The sequence below is a fragment of the Triticum urartu genome, unplaced genomic scaffold, assembly GCF_056163025.1.
Source record: "Triticum urartu cultivar PI428250 unplaced genomic scaffold, HENAU_Tu73 scaffold132, whole genome shotgun sequence".
In the NCBI taxonomy this organism is placed as follows: domain Eukaryota; kingdom Viridiplantae; phylum Streptophyta; class Magnoliopsida; order Poales; family Poaceae; genus Triticum; species Triticum urartu.
The window spans coordinates 17501-27185 of NW_028259787.1; positions in this window are offsets into that span (position 1 = coordinate 17501).

The window sequence follows — 9685 nt, forward strand, 5'->3', positions numbered from 1 at the left end:
TTTTTACGCGACAGGAAAAAGTGACTACGAATTCCCCTTTTTGTTTGCGAATCCCTGTTTGTATCCTTTGAGCGCACGCCCATTAAGTAGCGATCAAATCAAGGAAATCGATCAAACGATCCCCGTGCCAGCCCAAATCATGATCTTCACCAACTTGGATTTGGTTCTCTCGCGAAAATCGCGAGTTGCAGAGATGAGAACCATGAAAAGCAAGATCCCGAATAAGAAAACAGAAACCGAGGAAGAGGAAACCACAAGAGTGAAGACTAGTAGAGTCTCGTCTTTTGTCATTCTTTGCTCCTTTTTCACTCAATGATTCCTTCGAATTTGCCGACCAAAAATTCTATATGTCTATTCTATCTATGATATTTCTATATATATAGAATATGATATCTAATATGACATCCGATTTGTCAAAGGGATTGGATTGGTGACTTACCCATTCAGTGACTTTGGCACTGGACGTTCCAAAAACGGGTACTATCGGATCGGGTGAATTAGAGAATAGACAGAGGTCCGTTGGCATTTCAGCCTTTCTTCTCCTTTCAGGGCCTATCCGAAAGAGAATCCAGTACCTCTTGGTCCTGAATATCAGAATAGGACGAACGAACCGGCCTCGCGCGGATATCTTTGCTTCGGAACAAAACCCTGCAATCAAATAGATTGTCCCAAGGGCGCCATATTCTAGGAGCCCAAGTTATGCTATTGAAAATTCGTTCCTCTAGCAGTTCCGGTTTGAGCATTCCGTTCCCTTTTTCAAACTCCACTTCTTTTCATATAGCAATCCCTGATCAAAGAGAGAACAATATCCATTTCAAAACATTTCTAACAGATTCCTTAGTTCGGACCGACGAAGTAATGTCACTCGACTATTATCAACCTGACTGCAATCTTTTTCTGTCGGTAAGGATTGCACCAGAGCACCTTCTACTTCTAATAGGCCATGAACTATAGATAGAGAAGAATCATTCTGAGCGAGTACATAAGAAGCGATCCACTTTTTTTCATCGGTTCCAGGGGAAGACCAAAGATCTTGCGCGGCAGGTCCGCCAGAAAAACTCAAAAGAGAAAGAAGTCTCGTTAATCTCTTCATGCTCGTTCCAAGTTCGAAGTACCTTTTGGCCAAAGAAAAACCCGCTTCCTGACACGATTGCCTCTTTATCTTTATATAGATAGATTCTATGGGGTTATTACTTAGTAAGTCTATTTTGTACAAGAGCCCCTCCTATCTGATAGAAAAGGGTCCCATGATCCCGAGCCGATCTTACCTTGGCTCGCAAACCCCAAGTTTGTCTATGAAGAGCTAATCTAATTGTATTTTTTTCTAGAATGGATTTCTTATGTGGAATACTAATGGATAGGGCTTCGTTGCTAAGTGCTACAAGATCTAGTGCACTGGAACTCGTGGTTATGGACCCGAATCCTTTAGTATGGAACATTGTCTTTTCCAAGTAAAAACCCCTAGTATATGAAAGAATGAAAAGGTGCTTTCGTTCTTGTGGAATAAGAAGCCCTCGTACCTTAATGAAAGGAAAATCGTAATTTTTCGTTAGGTATTTGACCAAATAGGATCGTCCAGTTCCTACAGAACCTATCACTAAAATACCCGATAGGGCTAAGCGGAACGAAAAGGGTTTTCCATGAGATGGTAAATGAAAACGATTAGTCCCACACGAGGTTTGGGAATAAGTGATTGTCTGATAATGAGCAAGGAATATACGTCTTTCTGCTAAAGAGGATCTATTAAACTCATAATTCATTAGATCCTTGTTATCAATGCCAACTAGGTATCATAAGTAAATGGATCCCGGTTGTTCAATCCTTTGATAACCAAGGTCATTCTTTGCTAAAGAGAAATGATCACTATGAGTCAGACTCAATAGAATTGGATCCATTCCAAATAGCGAGAATTAGGATTCTTGATCCCTCTCAATCTCTCTTTCAATTCGAGGATCCAGAGAGGTGTTTTCATAGTCATCTCCGAATATTTGCCATCTCGGAATATTTTCGATTTCATTTTTCTATGATATGTCTTTCTATATGAAAATTGGTTATTTACGATGTACGATGATCCCTGTTAAGCATCCATGGCTGAATGGTTAAAGCGCCCAACTCATAATTGGTAAATTTGCGGGTTCAATTCCTGCTGGATGCACACGAACGGGAACATTCCATAAGTCTATTGGAACTGGCTCTCTATCCATGGAATCTCATCCATCATCCATACATAACGAATTGGTATGGTATATTCATACCATAACATAAGAACAATAAGAACTCGAATTCTTATCGATACTGGAACTCAGAGCATAGGAGGGAAAGTCGATTTATGGATGGAATCAAATACGCAGTATTTACAGAAAAAAGTCTTCGTTTATTGGGAAAGAATCAATATACTTTTAATGTCGAATCGGGATTCACTAAGACAGAAATAAAGCATTGGGTCGAACTCTTCTTTGGTGTTAAGGTGGTAGCTGTGAATAGCCATCGACTACCTGGAAAAGGTAGAAGAATAGGACCTATTCTGGGCCATACAATGCATTACAGACGTATGATCATTACCCTTCAACCGGGTTATTCTATTCCACTTCTAGATAGAGAAAAAAACTAAAGGAGAATACTTAATAATACGGCGAAACATTTATACAAAACACCTATCCCGAGCACACGCAAGGGAACCGTAGACAGGCAAGTGAAATCCAATCCACGAAATAATTTGATCCATGGACGGCACCGTTGTGGTAAAGGTCGTAATTCCAGAGGAATCATTACCGCAAGGCATAGAGGGGGAGGTCATAAGCGCCTATACCGTAAAATAGATTTTCGACGGAATCAAAAAGACATATCTGGTAGAATCGTAACCATAGAATACGACCCTAATCGAAATGCATACATTTGTCTCATACACTATGGGGATGGTGAGAAGAGATATATTTTACATCCCAGAGGGGCTATAATTGGAGATACTATTGTTTCTGGTACAAAAGTTCCTATATCAATGGGAAATGCCCTACCTTTGAGTGCGGTTTGAACTATTGATTTACGTAATTGGAAGTAACCAATTAGGTTTACGACGAAACCTAGAAATCGATCACTGATCCAATTTGACTACCTCTACGGGATAGACCTCAACAGAAAACTGTTGAGTAACGGCAGCAAGTGATTGAGTTCAGTAGTTCCTCATAGAAAATTATTGGCTCTAGAGATATGGTAATATGGAGAAGACAAAATTGTTTGAAGCACGCACAGAACCGGAAGCGCCCCTTGTTTCAAAGAGAGGAGGACGGGTTATTCACATTTAATTTGATGGTCAGAGGCAAATTGAAAGCTAAGCAGTGGTAATTAAGACCCCCGGGGGAAAATAGGGATGTCTCCTACGTTACCCATAATATGTGGAAGTATCGACGTAATTTCATAGAGTCATTCGATCTGAATGCTACATGAAGAACATAAGCCAGATGACGGAACGCAGAGACCTAGGATGTAGAAGATCATAACATGAGCGATTCGGCAGATTTGGATTCCTTTCCTATATATCCACTCATGTGGTACTTCATCATATGATTCATATAAGATCCATCTGTCTAGAGATCGTCATATACATCTAGAAAGCCGTATGCTTTGGAAGAAGCTTGTACAGTTTGGGAAGGGGTTTTTTGAGAGAAAAGAAGAATCTACTTCAACCGATATGCCCTTAGGCACGGCCATGCATAACATAGAAATCACACGTGGAAGGGGTGGGCAATTAGCTAGAGCAGCAGGTGCTGTAGCGAAACTCATTGCAAAAGAGGGTAAATCGGCCACTTTAAGATTACCATCTGGGGAGGTCCGTTTAGTATCCCAAAACTGCTTAGCAACAGTCGGACAAGTGGGTAATGTTGGGGTGAACCAAAAAAGTTTGGGTAGAGCCGGATCTAAGTGTTGGCTAGGTAAACGCCCCGTAGTAAGAGGGGTAGTTATGAACCCTGTGGACCACCCCCATGGGGGCGGTGAAGGGAAAGCTCCCATTGGTAGAAAAAAACCCACAACCCCTTGGGGTTATCCTGCGCTTGGAAGAAGAACTAGGAAAAGGAAAAAATATAGCGATAGTTTTATTCTTCGTCGCCGTAAGTAAATACGTAACTAGGAATATGGAAAATTGCATTTTTGGAATTTGCAATAATGCGATGGGCGAACGACGGGAATTGAACCCGCGCATGGTGGATTCACAATCCACTGCCTTGATCCACTTGGCTACATCCGCCCCTTATCCAGCTAAAGGATTTTTTTCTTTTTTCCATTGATCATTATTCTATTTATTCTGACCTCCGTACTTCGATCGAGATATTGGACATAGAATGCCACTCTTTAAAAAGGAAAAAAGGAGTAATCAGCTGTGACACGAAAAAAAACGAATCCTTTTGTAGCTCATCATTTATTGGCAAAGATAGAAAAGGTCAATATGAAGGAGGAGAAAGAAACAATAGTAACGTGGTCCCGGGCATCTAGCATTCTACCCACAATGGTTGGCCATACAATCGCGATTCATAATGGAAAGGAACATATACCTATTTACATAACAAATCCTATGGTAGGTCGCAAATTGGGGGAATTCGTGCCTACTCGGCATTTCACGAGTTATGAAAATGCAAGAAAGGATACTAAATCTCGTCGTTAACTGAATTCTGAATAGAAAGATTAAGAAGAAAAAAAGATTCAAAATAAAGACAGAAATACCCAATATCTTGCTAGAACAAGATATTGGGTATTTCTGTCTTCAAAAATTCTTATATGTTAGCAGAAAAACCTTATCCATTAATAGATGGAACTTCAACAGCAGCTAAGTCTAGAGGGAAGTTGTGAGCATTACGTTCGTGCATTACTTCCATACCAAGGTTAGCACGGTTGATGATATCAGCCCAAGTATTAATAACGCGACCTTGACTATCAACTACAGATTGGTTGAAATTGAAACCATTTAGGTTGAAAGCCATAGTACTAATACCTAAAGCAGTGAACCAGATTCCTACTACAGGCCAAGCAGCCAAGAAGAAGTGTAAAGAACGAGAGTTGTTGAAACTAGCATATTGGAAGATTAATCGGCCAAAATAACCATGAGCAGCCACAATATTATAAGTTTCTTCCTCTTGACCAAATTTGTAACCCTCATTAGCGGATTCATTTTCAGTAGTTTCCCTGATCAAACTAGAGGTTACCAAGGAACCATGCATAGCACTGAATAGGGAACCGCCGAATACACCAGCTACACCTAACATGTGGAATGGATGCATAAGGATGTTGTGCTCTGCCTGGAATACAATCATAAAGTTGAAAGTACCAGAGATTCCTAAAGGCATACCATCAGAAAAGCTTCCTTGACCAATAGGGTAAATCAAGAAAACAGCAGTAGCAGCTGCAACAGGAGCTGAATATGCAACAGCAATCCAAGGACGCATACCCAGACGGAAACTAAGTTCCCACTCACGACCCATATAACAAGCTACACCAAGTAAGAAGTGTAGAACAATTAGCTCATAAGGACCACCATTGTATAACCACTCATCAACAGATGCAGCTTCCCAAATTGGGTAAAAGTGCAATCCGATCGCCGCAGAAGTAGGGATAATAGCACCAGAGATAATATTGTTTCCATAAAGTAAAGAACCAGAAACAGGCTCACGAATACCATCAATATCTACTGGAGGGGCAGCGATGAAGGCGATAATAAATACAGAAGTTGCGGTCAATAAGGTAGGGATCATCAAAACACCGAACCATCCGATGTAAAGACGATTTTCAGTGCTAGTTATCCAGTTGCAGAAGCGACCCCACAGGCTTGTACTTTCGCGTCTCTCTAAAATTGCAGTCATGGTAAGATCTTGGTTTATTCAAATTGCAAGGACTCCCAAGCACACGTATTAACTAGAATATAGATAATAGAAGGCTTGTTATTTAACAGTATAACATAGACTATATACCAATGTCAACCAAGTCAGCCCAAAGATTAGCTATCCATATAACTAAATTAACCAAACCAATAATTTTGTATTTGTAAATGAAGTGAGTCAAAGTGAAAAACTTTGATGGGTCTTTTCTATATGGGTTGCCCGGGACTCGAACCCGGAACTAGTCGGATGGAGTAGATAATTCTTCCTTGTTACAATAGAGAAAAATCCCTCCCCAAATCGTGCTTGCATTTTTCATTGCACACGACTTTCCCTATGTAGAAATAGCCAATTTCTATTCCAAAGAGGAAGTTCTACTAATTTTTTTAATTAGTAAGTTGATTCACCTACTCTTTATTATAATAAAAAGAACATTTCAGAATGAAAAATAGAAAAGTTTTTTCTTGATCATTTATCAACCCTTTCCTGTTTCTTAATTTCGTCTAATGATTAATTAAGAGGGTTGACCAGGTCATTGATACGTATAATATCCAAATACCAAATACGCTCAGTGTGTGATCCACAGAAAGAAAAAAGAGTTGTTTTGGTGAACATCAAAGAAAAAACTTGCTCTTCTTCCATAAAAAATTCTTCTAAAAATGCCGAACCCAATCGTTGCATAAAAGTTCGTACCGTGCTTTTATGTTTACGAGCTAAAGTTCTAGCACATGAAAGTCGAAGTATATACTTTAGTCGATACAAAGTCCGTTTTTTCGAAGATCCACTATGATAATGAAAAAGATTTCTACATATCCGACCAAATCGATCAAGAATATCCCAATCTGATAAATCTGTCCAAATGGGTTTACTAATAGGATGCCCCGATCCAGTACAAAATTGAGCTTTTGATAAGTATCCTATGAGGAGAGTAGCGGGGACTATGGTATCGAATTTTTTCATTCGAGTATCTATTAGAAATGAATTCTCCAGCATTTGATTCCTTACTAACAAAGAACTTTTTTGTACACTTGAAAGGTACCCCATAAAATCGAAGCAAGAGTTTGCTAATTGGTTTATATGGATTCTTCGCGGCTGAGTCCAAAAACAGAAATAATATTGCCAGAAATTGATAAGGTAGCATTTCCATTTCTTCTTCAAAAAAAAAGTGCCTTTTGATGCAAGAATTGCCTTTCCTTGATATCGAACATAATGCATAAGAGGATCCATAAAGAACCATAGGGTTTTCCGAGAAAAACCAGGGTACATTATCCCAAAATGTTCCATCTTCCTAGAAAAGTGGATTCGTTCCAGAAAAGTTCCAGAAGATGCTAATGGTAAGCAAGAAGATTGTTTACGAAGAAACAACAAAAAAAATTCATATTCTGATACATAAGAGTTATATAGGAATTGAAATAGTCTTTTATTTTCTTTTTGAAAAAAAAAAATGGATTTCATTGAAGTAATAAAACTATTCCAATTCGAATAATAGTTGAGAAAGAATCGCAATAAATGCAAAGATGGAACATCTTGGATACGGTATTGAAGGAGTTGAACCAGGATTTCCAAATGGATAGGATAGGGTATTTCTATATGTGATAGATAATCCAAATGCAAAAATTTGTCTTCTAAAAAGGGAAATATTGAATGAATAGAGCGTAAATTCTGAAACTTTGGTATTTCTTTTTCTTTCAGACAAAAAAATTCCCGTAGCGAGAATGGGATTTCCACAACGATCGCAAACCCTTCAGATAGAATCTGAGAATAAAACTCAGAATAAAAATAATTTTTGTAATCCAATAATCGATCTTGGTTAGGATGATTAACCGAGTTATCCAAAAAATTCTGCTGATACATTCGAATAATTAAACGTTTCACAAGTAGTGAACTAAATTTCTTGTTATTACAACTAACAACTATTTCCACAGGTTCAGAACCATTTAATCCATAATGGTGGGCAAATGCATAAATATATTCCTGAAAGAGAAGTGGGTAGACAAAGTATTGTTGACGAGATTTATGTTTTTCTGAATACCCTTCGAATTTTTCCATTTGTATTTCTACTTGAATCAGAGAGAAGAAGCATTTCTCGGTTTATCGAATGATGATACATAGTGCAATATGGTCAGAACAGGGTGTTGCATTTTTAATACAAACCCTGGAAAGAAAGGGAGTCTAATCCACAGATCTTTTTCTGCTCCTTTTCTACCCAATTAGTTTATGTTTGTTCTAATTAAAAAAAAAGAACAGAACAAGTTTTTTATTTTTGCAGGCCAATCGCTCTTTTGACTTTGGAATACAGCCTCTTTATCAATATACTGCTTCTTTTACACATTCAATCCATAACATCCCTTATTCAATCCATAATCAAGAATAATTAGGATTTCTAAAAAAAAAAAGAAAAAATAAAGGGTCCACTCATAGGAAAACCCAACCTTTCCCCGCATCCGGCACTAATCTATTTTTAACGTCTAATTAGAGCGGGGAATCATTCCAATTAGGAAGTTCAGCTCGTTGCTTTTTATTTTACCAGAATTGGAGCCAGGCTCTATCCATTTATTCATTAGACCCAGAAAATCGTAATTTTGGATTCCATTCAAAAAAGATTGATTTTATTACGACATGCTATTTTTTCCATTCATTACCTTTGAGGATCAGTCGTGGTCTTCTAGACTCTACCAAGAGTCTGGACGAATTTGTTGTTTCATCCAAATGTGTAAAAGATCATAGTCGCACTTAAAAGCCGAGTACTCTACCATTGAGTTAGCAACCCAGATAAAAAAAGGATCTTAGATACGATCGAAATCCAAAAATCAATGGAATTACACCGCGCGCTTCTGTCAAAACATTGAACTAGCAAGACATCAAAAGATTTTTTTTATCGACCATGAAAAACACTCAAATGCCAAAACGAACAGGTCCGGTGAAATTCCACTAAAGTAAAGTTAAAAAAAGAGCGACCCTAATCACGATGGCCAAATTCTCCTTATTTTTAGCGATTTTTATTAACAAAAAATATATATTATAAAAAATATATATTATATTGTATGAGAATACATGCAAGAGGAACACCCTTATCATTTGAGCGAAGTGTAGGCGGAAAAATTGAATATGGAGTGAGGATAAAGAGACCCATCTATCTACAAATTCTATTTGTTCAATAGACCTTTGTCAATGGAAATACAATGGTAAGAAAACAAATTAGATAGAAAAAGTAAATAAAATAGGGGCTTATGTTGGATTGGCACGATATAATATAAATCCAAATAGGATTAAAAAAGAGGTAAATTGTGTCTAAATAATTAGACAACTAGGAATACTAATAATCTTCTCCTATCCTATTTTTTGATTCATTTAGTTCTTCAATTAACTCAAAGTTCTTTCTTTTTCTTTAAAGAATTCTGCCTTCCTTAAAATATCATAAACAGTTCTTGTTGGTTGAGCACCCTTTTCAAGGAAATAGAGAATAGCTGGAACATTTAAACAAGTTTGATTCTTTATCGGATCATAAAAACCTACTTTTTGAAGATCTCTTCCTTCTCTTCGAGATCGAACATCAATTGCAACGATTCGATAGACAGCTTATTGGGATAGATGTAGATAAACAACGCCCCCCCCTAGAAACGTATATGAGGTTTTCTCCTCATACGGCTCGAGAAAATGATTCGAATTTCTGTCGATAATAATAGAAATTAGACTATGACGTGCATTAATTTCCTTACAGAAAAAACAAATTTCATTTATACTCATGACTCAAGTGGGCTAATTTTGCCTGACAAACTTCGAAGGCAAAATCCTTCCAAAATTTTTGAGTCGTCTTTAAA